This window comes from Rattus norvegicus, chromosome 1 (assembly GCF_021556685.1).
Source record: "Rattus norvegicus strain SHRSP/BbbUtx chromosome 1, alternate assembly SHRSP_T2T, whole genome shotgun sequence".
NCBI classification, from domain to species: Eukaryota; Metazoa; Chordata; class Mammalia; order Rodentia; family Muridae; genus Rattus; species Rattus norvegicus.
Window position 1 is genome coordinate 55,386,719 of NC_141534.1, and position 20,560 is coordinate 55,407,278.

A 20,560-nucleotide genomic window follows, 5' to 3' on the forward strand; every position below is an offset into this window, starting at 1 on the left:
CCTGCAATAGTGGATGTGTTTAGACAGGGGAGGTCCTCCAACAGTGGAGGTCTGTGAGGGTGGAGGTTCTACAACAGTGGCATTCCTGTGATAGTGGAGGTTTGGAGACAATGTAAGGCCGGCAACAATGGAGATGCTTTGCCAGGAGAGGTTCTACAAAAGTCTAGTCGGTGTTAGAGTGGATGTTCTGAGACAGTGGAGATCTGGTGACAGTGGAGGTCCTGCACCATTGGAGGTTCTGGAACAATCGAGGTCCTGAGACAGTGTAGTTGCTCAGGCATTGGAGGTTAGGCAACATTGTAGGCCATGTGAGAGTGGAGGTGCTGGGAGAAATAAAAGTGATGGGACAGTGGAGGACCTGTGACTATTGTGGTCCTGCAACATTGGAAGTCCTCCATCAATTGGGGTCCTGGGATGTTTGAGGACCTGAAATATTGGATGTCCTGCAGTGTTGGAGGAGCTGATTCAGCAGAGATGAGCCTGCTACAGTTGAGACCTGGCTAAAATGGAGGTGGAACCACACTGCAGGTCCTGCAAGAGTAAATGTCCTAATACAATGCAGTTGCTCCAAGTTGATAATTCCTGCAATACTTGGTTTTCTAGGACAGTGAAAATCCTACAAAAGCAGAGGTTGTGTGTCAGTTGAGGTTCTTTGACAGGGAATGTCCTAAAACAATGGACATCCTTCAACATCGGAGGTCTTGCAACAGTGGAGGTCCTGAGACAGTGCATTTGCACTGTCAGTGGAGGTCCAGAACAGAGGAATTTTTTGGGCCAGTAGAGGTCCTGCAAAAGTCTAGCTGCTGAAAATGTGGATGTCCTACCACATCGGAGGTCCTGCAACAAATGAGGTAATGCAACAGGGTAAGTATACCTACTGTGGACATCCTGTGCTAGTAGAGGTCCTGCAAGTTGGCGTTGCTGAGACTGTGAAGGTGCAGGGACACTGAAGGTTCTGCAACAATGGAGGTCCTTATAACAGTTGAGGAACTGCAACTGTGGATGACCTGTGCTAGTAGAGTTCCTGCAATTTGAAAGTCCTGAGTCAGTGAGACACTGGAGGTCTTTTGCCAATGCAGGTCCTTGTCACCGTGGAGGTGCTGTGATATAGGAGGTCTTACAACAGTAGAGGTCCTTGTAACAGTTGAAGTGCTGTGACAGTGGAAGTCCAGGGGCAGTACAATTCCTGTGCCAGTAGAGATCTTGCAGTTTGGAGGTAATGAGACTGTGGAGTTTCCTGACAGCTGCGGTACTACCACAGTGGAGGTCCTGTGACAAGGGAGGTCTTAGGATAGTGCAGTGACTGGGACAGTGAAAGTCCTGCTACTGTGGTTATCAAAGTGCATGCAAAGAAGCTGCAAGGGTGCCAGTCAGACAAGAGCATGGCCAATATAATGAAGATATACATCCACCCCAATATCATATTGCTTCACCAAGTAATTGAGTCTGAGACACATCTATACCTTCTCATGGAGCTAGTTGAAATTCTATAGCTTTACAAATTCATCTGAAAGTCTTGCCACCTCAAGGAAGACACGGTCAGGGAAATATTTAGGCAAATATTAGCAGACTCGATATACTGGGATGGGCACAGTGTAGTTCACGGAGACTTGAAATCGAGTGATATTTTGTTACACAAGAACGGAAAAGTCAAAATCATCAACTTTGGCCTTTCCTACCAAAGTTGAACCTGAGCAAATGATGAGCTGGCACTACGGTGTTTACAATTTTGATGCCTGTTATTATATCCTAGGCAAATGTTGTAATGGTCCAAAGAACAATATTTGAGTTAAAGAGTAGGCTTATAATTCACTGTTGTAGGATTTGACTCAGTTGTTATAAAAAGGTGAGAAGACATGTTGTGGCCGGTGTGTATCCTGCCCACTGTTGGGTGTCCGAAGAGCAGGAGATCTGTGTAGCATCTTAATGGCAGTCAACCCCAGATATGGGCTGATAGTCATAGAAGTAGTGATGTACCCCTGGTCAATGAAGACTGGAATTGGTTCCCAAATCCTTGGAGGAACTGATCCCCCTCACGCCAGACACTGCTAATGTGGAAGCAATTGGATATTTTGGCTTTTGAGCCTAAGATATTATAGATATATTACATCAAAGAAAATTTTACCAGGCCGTGGCATCCCATTGCATACTGTAAGGGCAGGCTCTCTATGGGCATTGCTGCAGATCCCAAGGTCAGCAAGTTTGTCCAGTTATGGCAAACATTCCCTACCCCTGGTGATGGCACTGATTTCCCTTTAGGACTAAAGAGAAGTAGAAGTGAGAACACCATAGACACATTGGTCTCCTCATCGTCCAAGGGTCTAATGTCTGCCTATAATAATGAGGCTAGTCAAAAGGAAGCAGAAGAGTCACTGGACTGCCCTTCTCTCCAGGACACGTCCGATGACAGCCACACTGGACAAAGCATACATGCATGACAGAGGTTTGCCCTGCATTTACTCAGCAAGCAGACACACTTACAAGAGCAGCACCAATTAGAACATAAAGGACAACCTATTCTCCAGGTGTTTGTCAGCTGAGAGCAGGCCTTTCCCCAGCTGGGGCCTTCCCAGAGGACTTAAAGGATGGACCAAGAAGATGAGAAAATCCCTGAAGTTGTGTTGCTCCTTTCCATCAAGAAAGAAACCTTACATAAGGCAGAACTGTGTTCTCTCATAAATGAGGCACAGGGAGAGCATACCGAGGACAAGCAGAAGGCACAACCCAGGTACCTTTGTGCTTTACCCTTCCCACTTTGCTCTGTGGTCATTCTTCCTCTGGCTCTGTTTTCCATTTCCTCACAATTCTTACCTCCTTATACTCTCTAAGTACTTTACGGTTCTTCCTCCACCACAAGCCTTCTCCATCTTGTGGATTTCTCCTTTTCCCAGCTGGGACTCAATACGACTTAATTGTACTCCACTCCACAGAGTTGTCTTGCTGATCCAATCCCTTCACCTGAACTGTATGACCCTCTAAGGACAACAGCTTCAACAAGATGAGGGCTACAGAGCTATCAGATCAGGGAATCTTCCATAGGTTACTGGTCCTAGCACATGTGGCCATTAATCACAAGTGATACAGGACAAATTCTTATGTTTTCAAAAGTAACATTACATTCCATTCATCCTCAAATCTAATAACTGGTAATGCCTTTGAAAAAGTGTAATTAGAGTTGCTGCAACAGTGCAGATCCTGTGAAGAGGTAGGTCCTGTAACAGTGGAGGCACTGAAATAGTGCAGGTTCTGTGACAGTGAAGGTCCTTTGAAAGTGGAGGCACTGCGATAGGGGAGGTCATTCTACCTACAGTGGAGATGCTGCACCATTGAAGGTTTGGCTACAGTGGAGGTCCTGTGACAACTGAGGTCCTGCAAAATTGTAATTGCTGATCCAGGGGTATTCCTGTAAATGTAGAGATCCTGTGACAGTGAAGCTGCAGCATCATTAGAGGTCCTGCTTCAGTTGATGTCCTGAAACAGTGTAGTTGCTTTGACCCTGGTAGTGCTACAACAGTGGAAGTTCTGGGACAGTGGAGGTTATAGGCTAGTGGAGGGCCTACCAACAGTGCATATCCTGTGACAATGCTGGTCCTACAAAAGTGTAGTTGCTGAGTCATTGGAGGTCCTGTGACAGTGGAGGTCCTGCAGCAATGGAGGTCCTGTGACAGTGGAGATTCTTCAACATCTCAGGCTCTGGGACAGTGGAGCTGGTTGATGTATGGACAGTGGAGGTTCTGCAATAGTGGAGGTGTTTAGACAATGGAGGTCCTGTAATAGCATTTTCTCAGTTCTGGATTTCTACTCATCCCAGAGGGGACTCACTATGACTGATATGTAGCCCACTCTACAGAACTGTGTCCTGCTGATCCCATCCCTTAACCTGGATTCAACTTCTCCCAAAACACAACACCTCCGACCAGGTGAAGACTGGTGGACTAAGGGCTCATGGAATCTTCCAGGGGATATCAGTCCTAGAATATGTGGTCATCAATCACATGTGATGCAGAAAACATTCCTGTGTTTTCAAAAGTAATATCCCATTCCATTAAGACTCAAATCTAATAACCAGCAATGTCAACAAAATGTGAAAGTAGAATTGGTGCAACAGTGCAGATCCTGCTACGGTGTAGGTCCTGCAACACTGGAGGTACTGCAACAGTAGAAGTCCAGCAACATTGGAGATCCTGCAATAATGTAGGTCCTGAGACAGTGGAGATGAGGTTGGAACAGTGGAGGTGCTACAACAATGGAGGCACTCTAAGAGTGGAGGTCCTGCACCCATGGAGGTCCTTCAAAAATGGAGGTACTTAAGACTGACGTTGTCTGCAATAGTGGACATCCTAGGACAGTGGAGGTGCTTCAACAGTGGAGGTTCTGTGTTAGTTAAGGTACTGAGACAGTGGAGGATCATCAGCAATGGAGGTCCTGGGCCAATACAGGTCCTGCAAAACTCTACTGGCTATCCTGCAACTGTGGATATCTTTTAACAGTGGAGGTCATGCAACATTGGAGGTCCCTGAGACAGGAAATTGGTCCGATATTGGAGGTCCTGCAACAGTGTAGGTCCTGCGACAGTGAAGGAGTTGGGACAGTTAAGGTGATTGGACAGTGGAGATCCAGTGTCATTTGAGGTCCTGTGACATTAGAGGTCCAACAGTTATAGTGTAGGTCCTGAGACAGTAGAGATGAGTCTGGGAGAGTGGAGGTCCTGCAAAAATAAGTGTGCTAAGACATGGGAGATCCTGCAACAGTGAATGTCCCGAGACACTGGAGTTTCTGAGACAGTGGATGTGCTTGACCAGTGGAGGTTCTCCGAGAGTGGAGGTCCAAAGCAATGGAGGTCCTGTGATTGCATAAGTGCTGAGAGAGTGGCGATCCTGTGACAGAGAAGGTCCTGTGACAGTGGTGGCCCTGAAACAGTTTATGTGATTCAACACTGGAGGTCCTGCAACAGTGAAGGTCCTGATACGGTGGATTTATCATGAAATTGAAGAACCAGCAACTGTGGACTTTCTATGCCAGTTGACATTCTGCAAAATTCTAGATGCTGAGAGAATGGATGTGCTGCAACAGTGGAGGTCCTACAATAGTGGAGGTCCTTCAAGAAGGGCAGTGCTAAGACACTGGAAATCTTGCTAAAGTGGATGTCTTTTAAGAGTTGAGTTGCTACAAGAGTGAAAGTCCTGCAAAAATGTACATTCTATGCCAGGGGAGGTCCTGCAATTTAGAGGTCCTGAGAAAGTGGAGTTGCCCTGAGAGTGGAGGTTCTACCACAGATTAGGTCCTGTGACAGTGGCTGTCAAAGTCCTTGTAATGGAGAAATAATAATGCCAGCCAGTAATGACCATGGCAGTGATGATGATGGGTGACAACCCCAACATCACGTGGTTTCTTCAAATAATTGAGACCAAAACAATATTATATCTTGTCTTGGAGCTTGTTGAAGCTCAACAGTTTTACAAATACATCCAAAAGTATGGCTACCTAAAGCAGGACAAGTCAGTAAAATATATTGCAAATATTAGCAGTGATGAACTACTGCCCTGGGCACACAATATTTCACAGGGACCTGAAACCAAATAGCATTTATCTTGGTTATTAATGGAAAAAAACAAAATCATCAAATTTCGCCTTAGTACCCGAGTTGAACTAGGGCAAATGCTGAAGCACCACTGTGGTGCTTACACTTCTGTTGCCCCTGAACTCCTCTTTGTCAACGTTTATGATGGTCAACCATCATCATTATCTCTTAATCACAGTAAACCCCAGATATAGGCTGACAGTCACAAACCTCATAATGCAACCTCGCTTCAAAGAATGGGAGGGTTTCCCAAATCCCTATGAGGAAATGGTACCTCAGGCCACACCCTACAACTGTGGAAGTAATGCAATATATTCAGTTCTAAGCCCAAGAAATAAAGATTCTTTAAATAAAAAAATTAACGGACAATGGTGTTCAATGGATTACTGAAAGGGCAGGCTATCCAGGTGCCTGGCTTCACAACCAGGCTCCCTCACTGAGTCCAGTTAGGGCTCCATTCCCTACCCTTAAAGATTATGCTGCTTTCCATCTAGGACTTCAGAGGAGTGGAAACCAACCCACCATTGGCACATTGAACTTGTCATTCCCCATGGCCTCGTTTATGCCTATGTCCATAACTCTAGTCATAGAAGATTCAGAAGAACCACTGGGACTGGCCTTTTCTTCAGGCCACTCCAGGTGACACCACACTGGACAAAACATACATGCCAGGGTGTCTTCTGCCTTCAGTCAACAAGCAGCCTCAGGGAGAACGAAAGCAGCAATGAAACCACAGAAGACAACCTATTATCCCTCTGGGCTTCAGGAGAGGGCAAGACTGTCCCAAGCAGGAGCATGCTCAGATGCTTTACAGGGTGGACCAAGAAATTAGGAATATCCAAATCAAGCAGTATTCCTGTGCTCAATCAAGCAAGAAAACTCTCCTTGGACAGCACAGTGTCTCTCCTGAGAAATAAAGGCTAGAGTACATCCAAAGAACAAGCAGCAGGCAGGCTCAGCGCAGGTACCTTTGTGCTTTGTCCTACGCAGTTTGATCTGTGCTGGTTCCTCCTGTGTCTCTGGTTTCCATTTCTGCAAAATTGTTTCTGTTTTACCTATTCTAAGCATTGTATGATTCTTGCTCCACCATAAGCCTTCTTTCAGTTCTGGATTTCTACCCTTCCTAGCAGGAACTCAACACAACTGATGTGTACCCCACACTAGAGTTATCCTTCTGACCGCATGCCTTCACCTGGACTTTAGCATTCCCAAAAGACAACAGAACACCACAAAGTGAGGCTTCGAAGGCTATCGGCTCATTGAGTCTTCCAGGCGCTACTGATCTAGCACATCTGGACATTAATCATAGGAGCTGAAGAAGAAATTCTTAACTTTTTAGACGTAGCATCACACTCCATGAAGCCTCAACACTAACAACAAGCAATGCTTTCAAAAATGTGACAGTGGAGCTGGTGCCGTAGTGCAGATCCTCTGACAGTGTAGGTCCTGTAACAGTGGAGGCACTGAGATAGTGGAGTTACTTTCACATTGGAGGTCATGCAACATTGAAAGACCTGCACAAGTGGAAGTCATGATACAGTGGAGATTTGACTGATATAGTGGAGGTCCTGAGACAAGGCACATGCTGCAAGAGTGGATGCCCTGCAACAGTGGAGTTCTTGGACAGTGGAGGCCCTGCGACAGTGAAGGTTCTACAACAGTGGCATTTCTGTGATAGTAGAGGTCTTTAGACAATGTAAGACCAGCAACAATGGAGATCCTGGGCCAGTAGAGGTCCTGCAAAAGTCTAGGTGGTGATAGAGTGGATGTCCTGAAACAGTGGAGGTCCTGCATCATTGGAGGTTCTGGATCATTGAGGTCCTGAGACAGTGCAGTTGCATAGACATTGGAGTTCCTGCAACAGTGTAGGTCCTGTGAGAGTGGAGGTGCTAAGAGAGTGAAGGTGATGGACAGTGTAACTATTGTGTTCCTATAATGATGGAGGTCCTGCAACAGTTGAGGTCTTGATACAGTGCAGTTCTTCCAACTTTGGAGGCCCTGCAACAGAACAGTTCCTGGGAAAGTGGAGGTTCTGGGACAGTAAAGGTGATGGGAAAAAGGAGGTGCTGCATCACTTGAGGTCCTGGGACATTTGAGGTCCTGCAATATTGGAGGTCCTTAGAAAAGTAGAGGTCCTGAATCAGTGCATTTGCACTGACAGTGGAGGTCCAGCAACAGTGGACTTTCTCTGCCAATAGAGGTCCTGCCAAAGTGTAGCTGTTGAGAAAGTGGATAATATCCTACAACGTTGGAGGACGGGCATTAGTGAATGCCCTGAGACACTGGAGATCCTGAAACAGTTGGTTTGCTTGGACAGTGAAGCTGCTACAAAAGTGGAGATCCTGTATCAGTGGAGGGGTTTTGAAAAAATGGAGGTGCTGCTACACTATTGGTCCAGCAACAGTGAATATCATGAGACAACGCATTTTCAATGACAGTGGAGCTCCAGCAACAGTGGAATTTCTGTGCCAGTAGAGGTCCTGCAAATTCTAGAAGCTGAGAGGGTCCATGTCCTGCAACATTGGAGGTCCTCCAACAGTTGAGGTACTGCAACAGTGTATGTCCAGCTACAGTGGATATCCTGTCCTAGTAGAGGTCCTGCAAATTGGCCTTGCTGAGACAGTGGATTATCCTGTGAGAGTGGAGGTCCTATGACACTGGAGGGGATAGGACAGTGGAGGTCATGCCAAAATTGCGGTCCTTGTAATGGTTGAGTGGTTATGACAGTGGAAGTCTAGCAACAGTGGACATCTTGTGTCAGCAGAGGTCCTATAACATAAAGGTCCTAGGACAGTGGAGTTACTGAGACATTGGCGGTCCTGTGAGTATGGAAATTCTTTTAACAGTTGAGGTGCTGTGACACTAGAAGTACAGCAAATGTAGATATCCTCTGATAGGAGAGCTCCTGCAAATTGGAGTTGCTGAGAGAGGGGAGGTCCTGCAACAGTAGTGATCCTGAGACAGTAGAGATCCTGCAACAGTGGAGGGGCTGAGACACCGGATGTCCTTTGACAGTGGACTTCTTTGTAATTGTAGAGGTGCTATGACAAGGGGGTTCTGCAATGGTAGGGGTCCTTGTTATAGCTGAGGTATTCCAACAGTGGAAGTTTAGGGACAGTAACTTCCAGTGTCCGTAAAGGTCTTGCAATTTGGAGGGTCTGAGACAGTGGAGTTGCCTGACCGCAGAAGTCCTACTGCAATATTGGTCCGGTGAGAGTGGAGGTCTTGGGATAGTGCAGGTACTGGGACAGTGGAAGTTCTGCTACGGGGGTTATCAAAGTGCATGCAAAGAAGAAGCAATGGTGCCAGCCAAACATGACCATGGCAAATATAATGAAGATTTTCATCAACCCCAACATCATCTTGCTTCTCCAATTGAGTCTGAGACAAGTCTAATAACTTATCATGAAACTGGTTGAAATTTTACAGCTTTACAAATACATTTGAAGGTCTTTCCCCTTAGAGGAGTACAGGGTCAAGGAAATATTTGGGTAAATATTAGCAGGCTTGATCTACGGCTATGGGCACTGTAAAAGTACACAGTGACCTGAAACCAGATTATATTCTGTTAGAGAAGAATGGAAAAGTCAAAATCATCAACTTTGGCCTTCAAGGCAAGTCAAACTTGGGCAAATGCTGAACTGGCAGCATGGTGCTTATCCTAATGGTGCACCTGATCTCTTCCTAGGAAAACGTTAGGATGTTCCAAAAACAAAACAAAACAAAACAAAACAAAAAAAACAACCCCCCCAACATATGGACTTAGGAGTAGGGTTACATTTTGTCATACAAGAGCTGAGGAGACAGGTTGTGAGTGGTATTTATCCGGCCCACTGTGGGGTATCAGAAGAGGCAGCTTAGCCTCCTAATGACAGTGAATCACAGATATGGGCTAACAGTCACATAGGTGATGACACATCCATGCTCAATGAAGACTGTAAGTGGTTCCCAAATCCCTATGAGGAAATGATCCCTCTCATGCCAGATACTCCACTTGTGAAAGCAATGTAATATATTGGGTTTTGAGGCCAAGAGATTATAGATTCACTGTATCAGGGAAGGTACAACCAGAGCATGGCATCTTATTACTTAATGTAAGGGGAAGCTATTCACCGGCATGGCTGCATAACCCAGGCTCAGTAAGTTTGTCCAGTTAGGGCCCCATTCCCTACCCTCACTGACGGCACTTATTTCCCTCTAGGACTAAAGAGGAATAGAAGTGAGTACACCGTAGACACATTGGTCTCATCTTCCAATGGTCGAGTGTCTGACTTTGATCATACTCCTAGTCAAAGAGGCAGAGGCGCCTACCCTTCTTTTCAGGATACTCCCAATGCCACCCACACTGAATAAAGCATACATACATGCTAGAAGTGCCCTGTGTCTTCAATCAACAATCAACCACACTTAGAAGAGCAGTCGCAATGAGAACACAGAGGACAACCTACTTTCCTGCTGTTTCTCAGCAGAGAGGACTTTCCCCAGCTAGGGCCTTCCCAGAGGCTTTGAAAGAATGAACAAATTTCAATGGGGAAATTCACTGATGAAGTTGTGTTGCTGCTTTCTTTCAAGAAAGAAACTTTATATGGGGAGAAGAGAGTGTTCTCCCAGAAATGAGGCACAAGGCGATCGTCCAGAGAACATGCAGAAGGCACAACCCAGGTACATTTGTGCTTTGTCCATCCCAGTTTGCTCTGTGCTCATTCTTCCTCTGGCTCTGTTTTCCAGTTCCCCATAATTCTTACCTTTTTATATTCTCTAAATATTTTATGATTCTTCCTCTAACCTAAGCCTCCTCCCTCTTCTGGATTTCTTTTCTTCCCAGCAAGGACTCAATATGACTGCTGTGTATCCCACTCTAGAGCGTGGTCTTGCTGACTGCATCCCTTCACCTGAAGTTTATCACACTCTAAAAACACCAGTTTCCACAAGGTGAGGTGGAGAGTGCTATGACCTCATGGAATCTTTCCATAAGTTACTGGTCCTAGCACAAGTGGCCATTAATCACAAGACGCACAGAACAAATTCTTATGTTTACGAAAGTAACATCACATTCCATTCAGCCTCAAATCTAATAACCAGTAATGCCTTTGTAAAAGTGCAATTAGAGTTGTTGCAACAGTGCAGATCCTGTGAAAACGTAGGTCCTGCAACAGCGGAGGCACTGAAATTGTGCAGGTTCTGTGACAGTGAAGGTCCTTTGAAAGTGGAGGCACTGTGATAGGGGAGGTCATTCTACCTCTAGTGGAGGTGCTGCAAAATTGAAGGTTCGGCTACAGTGGAGGTCATGTGACAACTGAGGTCCAGCAATTGGAATTGCTGATACAGGAGTATTCCTGTAACTGTAGAGATCCTGTGACAGAGAAGTTGGAGCATCATTGGAGGTCCAGCTTCACTTGATGTCCTGAAACAGTGTAGTTGCTGTGACCATGGTAATGCTACAACAGTGGAAGTCCTGGGATAGAGCAGGTTATAAGACACTGGAGATCCTGCGACAGTTGTAGTGCTCCTACAGTGGAGGTCCTGTGACAGTGGAGGTCTGCAGTAATGGGGGATCTGCGACAGTGGAGTTGATGTATGGACAGTGGAGGCCCTGCAATAGTGGAGGTGTTTCCACAGTGAATGTCCTGCAATCATAGTGTTGTGTGGACTGTGCAGTTCCTTGGACAGAGGAGTTCTTGTGACATTGATGGTCCTATGACATTGGACGTTGTAAGACACTTGAGCTCCTGCACAGTAGAAATCCTGTGATAGTTGAGATGCTGAGAAACTTGAAGTCCTGTAACAGTGGAGTTGACACACAGACAGTGGACTTCCTGAGGTAGTGGTGGTGCTTAAACAGTGGATGTCCTGTGACAGAGGAGGTCCTGCAATATAGGAAGAACAACATATGCTGGCTGGACCACACAGTGCTTCCAGTAAATAGACCACCAACCAAGGGGTGTACAGGGATGTGATATATATCTATATCTATATCTATATATCTATATATATCTATATCTATATCTCAGAGGATGGCATTATCTGAAACCAATAGGATGAAAATCCCTTGGTCCTGTGGAGATGTGATGCCCCAATATAGGAGGATGCTGGAATGGTGGGTTTGGAAATGGTGGTGGGTTTAGGTGCACCATCATAGTGGCAAGATGGACTGATGAGATTGAAGATGTAGGAGTGGGAGTTTGTGGAGTGGCACCTGGAAAGTGGGCTATCATTTGAGATGTTAAAAAAAGTGAAAATGATAAGGTTTACATTGTCTGACCAAAACCCAAGGGACACTACATAAGGAACACAAAAACCCACAGGTGCTCACCAACAATCAGATAAAATTTGGCCTTCGGTGGTCTACTCCAAAGAATTTATTCCAAGAATACTGTTTAATTTTTTCAAACACAGTTTAAAACTCTTAAGTGTGCTCTCAAATCTGCCCCAATTCACATAAATCAATCAAAACTGTTGGCTTTGTAAATAGTTCTCTCGTGTCCCAATGTTTATATGCTGGTCACACCAACAACATTATACTTGTCTTCATGTGAGTCAAACAATGTGGGATCCTTGTCCCAAGTGGGCCATGCAGACCCTGAGCTCACCTTCAGGTTCTCACATACACATAAAAGCACACACACACACACACACACACACACACACACACACACACACACACAGAAAGAGAGAGAGAGAGAGTGCTTATCATCTATTTCTAAGGCATAATGTGTGCTCTTGGAGTTGGGCACTAGGACTTGCACATGTAAACAAGTGCTGTACACCTAGGAACACTTTCTGATCTGTATTTTCTCTTTTATATGCAGTTCCTTGGATATCTTCAAAAGCAAGTAGGGCATTGACATATCATGAATTCTTGGGCCTAAAGGTAAATTTTAATACAAAGCTCACACGTCACTCACAGATGACTCTAATAGGAAGTACATTAAGTTCAGTATCATTCAATCTGAAACCCTCAATGTGTATACACCACTCTCACTGCCCTCACGAAATCTCATGTTTGGACCACTGTTCCTAGCTGGAGATACCTGTTTATCTCCCAGAATAAAAGGGAGGCTCCAGGCTCAAGTGGAACAGCAGATTCAAGGTGGGACTATTGGGTGACATTACAGTGAACACCAGGGACTTCCCCTGAGAGGCAGGAAGTGGTCCTTTCATTCCTGCTGGGGAAACAGTATCTAGATTGTCCTGCATGGGACAGAATCCTCTCATTCTAGCAGATATCCTGGGTGACAGAAGGAATGTAGGTAGATTATGAAATCAAACTACCACATTTCTTTCTGAGGCAGAGACATTTGAGAACCTTGGCCCAGGAGTTAACAGCTCCAGATAGCAAGGTGATGTCAGTGTGGGCCCTGTATTGACCTATGTATAGTTATTTATGTTAATCACCAAATATTTTAAATTTACAGCACTTAAGAGCAAAGTCTCCCAGGAGACTCAGCTAAAACTAATCAGTGAGTTTTTAAGGGCGGCAATGGGGGGAGGATGGGGAGGGGAACACCCATAAAGAAGGGGAGGGGGAGGGATTAGGGGGATGTTTGCACGGAAACCAGGAAAGGGAATAACCCTTGAAATGTATATAAGAAATACTCAAGTTAAAAAAAAAAGAAAGAAAGAACACAAACAAGTAGGAAATTTAAATTCATGTGACTGCTAGAAGTAAAGCAAGATGCTCTTCGTAGATAAGGTGATAACCTTTGTGTAAGACCCCTAAAATCATACCAACTTAAGATATGAAGTGCTCAGCTAGCATGCTTAGTGCCATGAACCCAAGACAGAGCTTCTCTATGTCTCATCATCTCTGAAGCACAGTCCACAAACAGTTGCAACAAACCTTCTCTTTCTCCAAGTTCGAAGTTACCTTTACTCTTATTGTTTCCACAGTTAACTGAGCTCTCCTGGATACACAGGTTTGACTAACCTTCTCTGAACTTCTCCCAACCATGTACAGATGGACCTCCCTCTGCACATGAGGCCTGTTCCTCTCAGGCCTGCTGTTCTCCTTCCCAGATTAGAATTGGACACCTTTCAAACCTACATTCTTAAGTCATCTATCAACATTGGGTACATGATAGGCACAAGTTGACATTGAGTGCAAAATGACACTTTCCTACCGGACAATGAATAGGGTCCAGGGGTTCCAAACATGAAAACTGTCCAGGTAAGGTCAGGTAAACCTCATACTGTCTCTATGTAGAGATAAAAATTGACACACCTTCCCAAAGCAGACTTGCTCAGCTGTCTCAGTCCACACAGCAGTCCTTTCTTGAGCTTCCTTACTTCCAGTGACTGATGAGAGTACATGAGAAGATGCTTGATTTCTACAAAGACCTGGGCCCCATGAACCACAGTAGCAGCAGCTTCTGATCAAAAGTTATACCAGGAACTGAAAATACCTAATGTTCATGCGGTGATTTAAATATGCTCAGCCCAGGGAGTGGGGCTATTTAAAGATGTGCCCTCATTGGATAGGTGTAGCCTTGATGGAAGAAGTGTGTCACTGTAGATGTGACCCTTATGTTTCTTGTCCTAGCTGCATGAAAATCAGTTTTCTAGTAGCAACCTTCAGATGATGATGTAGAACTCCCAGATCCTCCTGCAACATGTCTGCCTAGATGCTACCATGCCCCTACCTTGATGATAATGAACCAAACTGCTGAACTTGAAGGCAAACCCAAATAAATGTTCTTCTTATAAGAGTTGCTTTGGTCATGGTGTCTGTTAATAGCAGGAAAACTCTAAGTAAGTCATTTTCTACCACAGATTACTAAGTTAGTTGAGTGATGTCTTCACCTGAGGAGACATGGCCTCTTATTAAGGTGCTAATCTCCAAGCAATTTCAGGCTCTCTTCTGGTATAGGCATTGGCTATAATATTAATCTTCCCAGTGTCTTTTTCTTTCCAAACTCTACATTTTGTATTTCTTTTTGCCCCATTTGTTCTTTTTCATTGAAGACTTATAACCACAGTAAGACCGAGGCCATACTGGGCCCTCTTCAAATTTTCATCAAAGAAATTTGTTTATTACTTTTAAATTTAGCCTCAGATAAGTTTTTAGGATGTGGGCAGAAAGGAAGCCACATTTTTGTAAAAGCTTTGTAGGAATTATCCTAGACCAGTTACAAACATTTTTTCCTCCTGAATCCCCTTCTCCTGGGCTTCCACAGTCTGAATACCTCTTGGCACTCCTGACTCCCAAGTGCCTGCCAGTATAGCCCATTAAACTCTTCTTAGAGCACTGGAATTCTTACATATTTCCCAAAACAAGAAACAACCTGGCATCGTGAGGTGTCACACAGCAAGAGTCCACTCCATTATGTCACCTTCTGCATTTGTTACCTTTGTATTTCTGTGACAGAAATGCCATGAGCACAGCAAACTATAAAACAAGTAGGACATTAGTGATTCTATTTCAGAGAACATGTGTTAGCAGAGGTTAAGTTCCATGACTACAGGGCATGGCGGAAGGAGGAGGAGGCTGAGGTATGACATCTAGAATCACAAGTACAAAGCAGAGAGTGCACAGGGAGTGGTGCACAGCACTGAAACCTCGAAGCCCAGCCCCGCTGACATTCTTTCTCCAGCAAGGGCACACCTCCTGGATCTTCCCAAACAGAGTCACCAAGTGGGAAAGGAGTACTCAAATGCCCGAGACAGTGGAGGATAGCTCATGCAAAATGTTATGGTGATTCAGGAATTCGAATCAGTAACAGAGAGAACCTTCACTCTGGGTCACTGTGTGCTGATGCAGAGCCAGCAAGCTGCTCTCCCTCCTCTTGCACATAAGATGTGGATTAAGTAAAAATGTAAACAAGCATCTCCATGGAAAATCAACAGCCCTGTTAATCTGGTCACACTTACAGTATAGGTCTAGAGGTATTGGACACTGAAATCGCAGAAGGAGCCAACACAAACTAAAACCCTTTAGTCTATAGGAATAAAAATACCACAGAAGGCAAAAGGGGCAAGGACATGAAGCAAACACTCACTCACTCAGCAGATAAAATTACAGCTAATCCTAACCCACAGACCTACTTCTTAAACAGCGTACATTCTGCTGGTACCTATTCAACATGATCCTAAATACTGCAGTCAGAACAAATGGTTTCTTACTTTGTTGAGTATGACTTAAAAACACTAAAGTCGTCTGAAGGAAGCGAATGGAATCTTCTCAGGGCCTAGGGAGGTCGGCTAAGGGAGTACAGAATAACAAAACAACACCACCCAATTTCCCCACCAGGAAGCAGAAACTGGTCTGCTGTCAGTTGCCAATTGGTGCAGGTTTAACAGAAGCCTCCACACTGGAAGGACTGAGGAAGTTGAGGTTAAAATACAATTACACTGAAAGGTCACTTTAGGAATGAGAAGGGTAGCAACTGGACAGTGCTCTCTCTGTCTCTCTCTCTCTCTGTCTCTCTCTCTCTCTCTCTCTGTGTGTGTGTGTGTGTGTGTGTGTGTGTGTGTGTGTTCCATTCATGTGTTTGTGTGTGAGTGTGGTTGGGTTGTTGTTGTTTGGTTAATTTGAGACAGAGTGTCACCACAAACTGAAGCTGTCCTAAAACTCACCCTGTAGACAAGGGAAGTTTGGACAGTATAGAGACCTTCTCTCTCCTGAAAGGTGGGATTAATGATGTGTAGCACAAGCTATGAGTGAATGTAAATTTCAAATTCTGAAGGTTTTATAAATCTCTTTTTGCTTGCCTTAACAATGCTGGTGCTTACAGCAATACATGGTACACTGAGGACAGAAAAGAATATACTGTGTGAGTTTGTGAGATGGATAGAAGTGAAAGGAACTAGCTGATTGAGTTTAGTTCCAGAGGCACTGTCAATATCCAAAAACAAATATAGTCAATTTTTACCATTTGTAAAAATCATTAAGGGCATCCAGTAAGAGATTAAACTATTTTTGGTGTTGTGATGCTACACAATCATAAGACTGGTTCCTGTGGAACAGGCTGGTGGAGCAGACAGTAATCAACAGGACATCAGAAAACCTTCAGAGCAAGAACTAGAGAAATCGCTCAGGGTTTGAGAGCACTGGTTGCCTTTGCAGAGGACTTTCACTTGTTTTCCAACAACTCTAAGTCAGCTCACAGTCATCTGCAACTCAACATCTAGAATATCTTACCCTCTTCCGGTTTTGTGGGCACATACTGCAGAGACAAGACAAGTCAGCCTCAGCAAGGCCTGGCCGGCTAATCACACACCCCATGGCTCTGAGCCCATCAGCACCAGACCTGAGGACTACCAGGGGTGCAAGCTTTACACTCTGGACTCTTTAACCTTTGGTCAGGAAGGTACCATGGAAAGTAGCTGGGAAGCAGAGTTTACAGAGAAAGCCATAGAAACAGTTCAGCCTTAAAAAACATAATCTGATCCCTTCAAAGCCAGGTGTATGTGTCTGTGTGTGTGTGTGTGTGTGTGTGTGTGTGTGTGTGTGTGTGTGTGTGTGTGTAGGTGATTATAAGACATAGGTGGTTTGGAAAATCAAGGAGAGGAAGGATTTATTGAGAAGCTGAGATGGTGGGGAATGAAGGGTGGATGTTGGAAGGAAGCTAGAGCATGGTGGGATTTTAATAGCCAAAGAAGTGAAATTCGTATTTAATTCCCTTAGACAACTGGTCCAGGTGCAGTGTTCCTGGTGGTGGCTCAGTGTTCCAGCTGTGGATTCAGGGAACTCAGAACATCATGATGAAAATAATCTCTCAGACTACAGAGTCAAATTCCTGCTGGTGCTCCAGTCTCATCAGAGAAGAAATTAAGTCCCTCCTCCTATGGATCCTCTCATTTTTGTCATTCTCGCCTACAGAAGATTCAGTCCTTCCTCTGAGGGGGCTACTCATACCTGCAGGTGATTTAGACCCTCTTGAAGGGAATTCTGTCTCCAGATTGGGATGCGGACCCTCCTGTTAGGGAATTAACTCTCTAAATCTTCTCACAGAGTATGTGTGACTACCTGGAGACAGCATTATCTGCACTTCTAAACTCTGATTGGTAAAGAGAATCCACGATATGAGTTTGAAAACCTCTGAGTTATATACTGAGTAATGAAAACCTATGAGTTATAAACTGTTAATTTCTAAATGTATTCTGTTGAGTATGAAAATCTCTGTAATGTTTTGATGAAATTTACTTACTTCCTAGATTTCAAACAATAATAGAAGCTATAGTTAAATTTTAGTATATGCTTGCTCAAAGTAATTTGAAAATATTTTTGATTTTTATTAAAGATGGTGTATGACATAGAAATTTTCCCAACTATTGTTTTGTTTACTGCTAAGATATAGAAATGCTTTATTTCTGCTGACAGAGCTCATATTCATTGGTCTGGTATAACTCACTGTTCAATGCTAAACTTTAGCAGATTCCTTCGGGTCTCTGCCATTTATAATAGGATTCCATCTACAAGTTGACTGCCTTGTTCTTCCTTTCTCATGGGATGCCTTTTGTGCAATTTCTCCCCATAAATGACAAAGTCATATCATGAGAACAATGCTGGATAGCAGTGCCAAAAAGACCTGGGACACATTTACAAAGTCTGGTCCAATTAGAATGGGGCTCTGTGAGAAATTTCTGTCAGGTTTGCCCTGACCCTACGATTCTCTCTTGAGTGCCTTAGCTTGGACAAGATACACCCCACTTCATATGGTGAAGGATGAAGTCCCTGACACTCAGCAGGTGACACTTAAAGACAGTGCCTTCAAGGTGAGTGATTCAAGGAAGCCTGAAAGGTGGGCTCTGTTGTAATGTCTTTGGGGTCCTATGAAGGGAACCCTAGAGCCACAGACACTTAAAGGGTGCAGGGAGAAACCACAGAACACCAAGAGGAATCAGCTACCTACAAACTGAGGAGAACTGGAACCAACTCTTGGACCTAAGACTTCCAATCTCAAGCCCACAGAAACCTCTGCTCAGTTCTGCAGGCAGCCCAAAAATATTACAGTGTGCGTTCTTGGTGTGTCCTGGAGCCTGAAATTCACTGCTGTAAGATCAGGTCGATCTTGGGGTAGATGGGACTAAGTATTAAGTCCTAAGATTTGTCTCTCGAGGTGAGATAAAGTGGTCCTGAGTTGGGTGCTAAGGTACAGTCCCAGGGTGAAGCTTCTGGATAGCTGGGTTGGGTCTTGAAACAGACAGAGCTGTGCGGTCCCCAGGGAACTTAACACTTGTTGCTGGAACAAAGGTTTCTTCTTTCAATGTCCACTTAGGCAAATTTGCAAAGATCAAAAATGCTGATTGTGGCTCTCACCACTTTCCCTTGGGGCATGCCCACAGAGTGCCTTGTTTTCTACTGGGAAGTCAAGCCTTCTCTTATAAGGAGCTGCTCATGCAGTCATCTCACCTCTCTGGTCAGGAAGAAAACCTGCTACAAACTCACCTTTAAGAGGCAGAACAGATCGTCTTCTCTCAGGTTAAGGTCACAGCATAGTCTTTAGATATTGGCTAGGACGGTGGGGCTTGAGCTCCCATTCCCTCAGCCTCTGTCATGTTTCCAGTATACCACAAGCCCTGGCTGGTCACATATCACTTTCCACAGAGACCTCTGTCTTCTAATCCCTCAGTCTCCCCTGTTGAACAGGAGCTTTCTGTCCCTGCAGCCCAGACATGGACTCTAATTTTAGGGTGGGGCTGAGTTTAGATCATGTAATGTTCAGACTCTCTGCTTGGCAGCCATTATCAGGCATAGTGTTTATATTTTTGTTCACTTTATCGGTCTATTTTTTCTACTGTGTGCTCTAAGAAGGGAACGCGTAGGGTTACATAATTTTTGGTGTTAGTAGCTGTACTCCCAAATCCTGCTCAGTATGTAGTCTGTGGATGTTCAGCATAGCTGAGGGAGGTGCCAAGTCAGGAGACCTTGATGTGCTGATGCAGCAAATGAGAGGTCAGAGAGGACCCAAGTGGCAGTTGGAGAAAGGAGCCATAAAGACAGTGGGGAGTAAACAGGTCAACTTCCCTAAGATTCCTGAAAAGAAGCAGACCTAATTGGGCTCCATCCCAAGGGAACTCAAGATAAGACTCACAAAAGAGCGCTACCAAGCCAATCCCAATTCTCTTATTTTTCCCACATTCCTGAGAGCAGATATGGGCGGTTTCAAACTCCCTGGGCTCCCTTCATACTCACAGGTATTTGATGCTGAAACTGCCACAACCTCTGTTCCGAAAATCCCCACAGTAACGAATGAAGGGCGTGGCTAAATCCGAGAGAGGGGGGCGGGTATTGTTCATTGGCCACTCATGCACATGCGCACTATGCCTACCCACAGAAATTTTCCAGTCTAGCTTACTGGTTCATTGAACACAGGATTTTGCTCCTGTCCTCTCAAGAAATACAAGGTCGCCACAGTACTTGAGAAATACAAATCAATTTACTGTGGCATTGTGTACCCATCTCACCTGGAGGCATCTCTTTCCCAGCCCACTCGCGATCCTGCCTCAGACTTCCCAGAGAGCAGGCCCTTCCCCTTCCGCTCTACCATCTTGCGAGCCTACCTTACAGATAATGTTTTGTTGGGTCCTTCAGTCAACCACACAGGTTCTATGTTCATTTCTCACACCGTTAATTAAATTAAAATTAAATAACTGTTAGGCTGAGAAAGAGATGCAGACTCAACTGCGACAAGTGTTCTTATAGCACTTAAGTCACAGGAGGCACAGCAACACGCTTCTTCCTTTCCTGACAGTGTATCTACATCTCCTTATTAAATGTTCAATGTCTGAGATAGCTGTGTTTGCCTGCCACCCACGAGCTCCCATTCTTCTCAGACGCCTTTGCTCCTACCAGCAAGAAAGCTCTGTAATGCTTTGAGAGCTCTAGATCCTTTGGAGCCTCTGAAATATTAGTTAACTTTAGAACAGAACTGTCATCTTTAATTTCCACCAGTGATTAGTCTAATGATGATTTGTATTTTTAAAATTAAATCCCTAGGATCAAATCCAAAATCTTTCTTTAGAATTTTTGAAATTAAA

General features: G+C 44.6%; 1 long non-coding RNA gene across 1 annotated transcript; it reads right to left on the bottom strand.

Annotated features, from left to right (window-relative positions):
- Positions 1-10,601: 10,601 nt before the first annotated feature.
- On the bottom strand, positions 10,602-19,802 carry LOC134482741 (uncharacterized). The gene is made up of 2 exons (XR_015645615.1): positions 19,716-19,802; positions 10,602-11,448 (listed from the first exon to the last, which is right to left on the bottom strand). It is a non-coding gene; the product is annotated as an uncharacterized LOC134482741 (long non-coding RNA).
- Between the last annotated feature and the right edge of the window lie 758 nt (positions 19,803-20,560).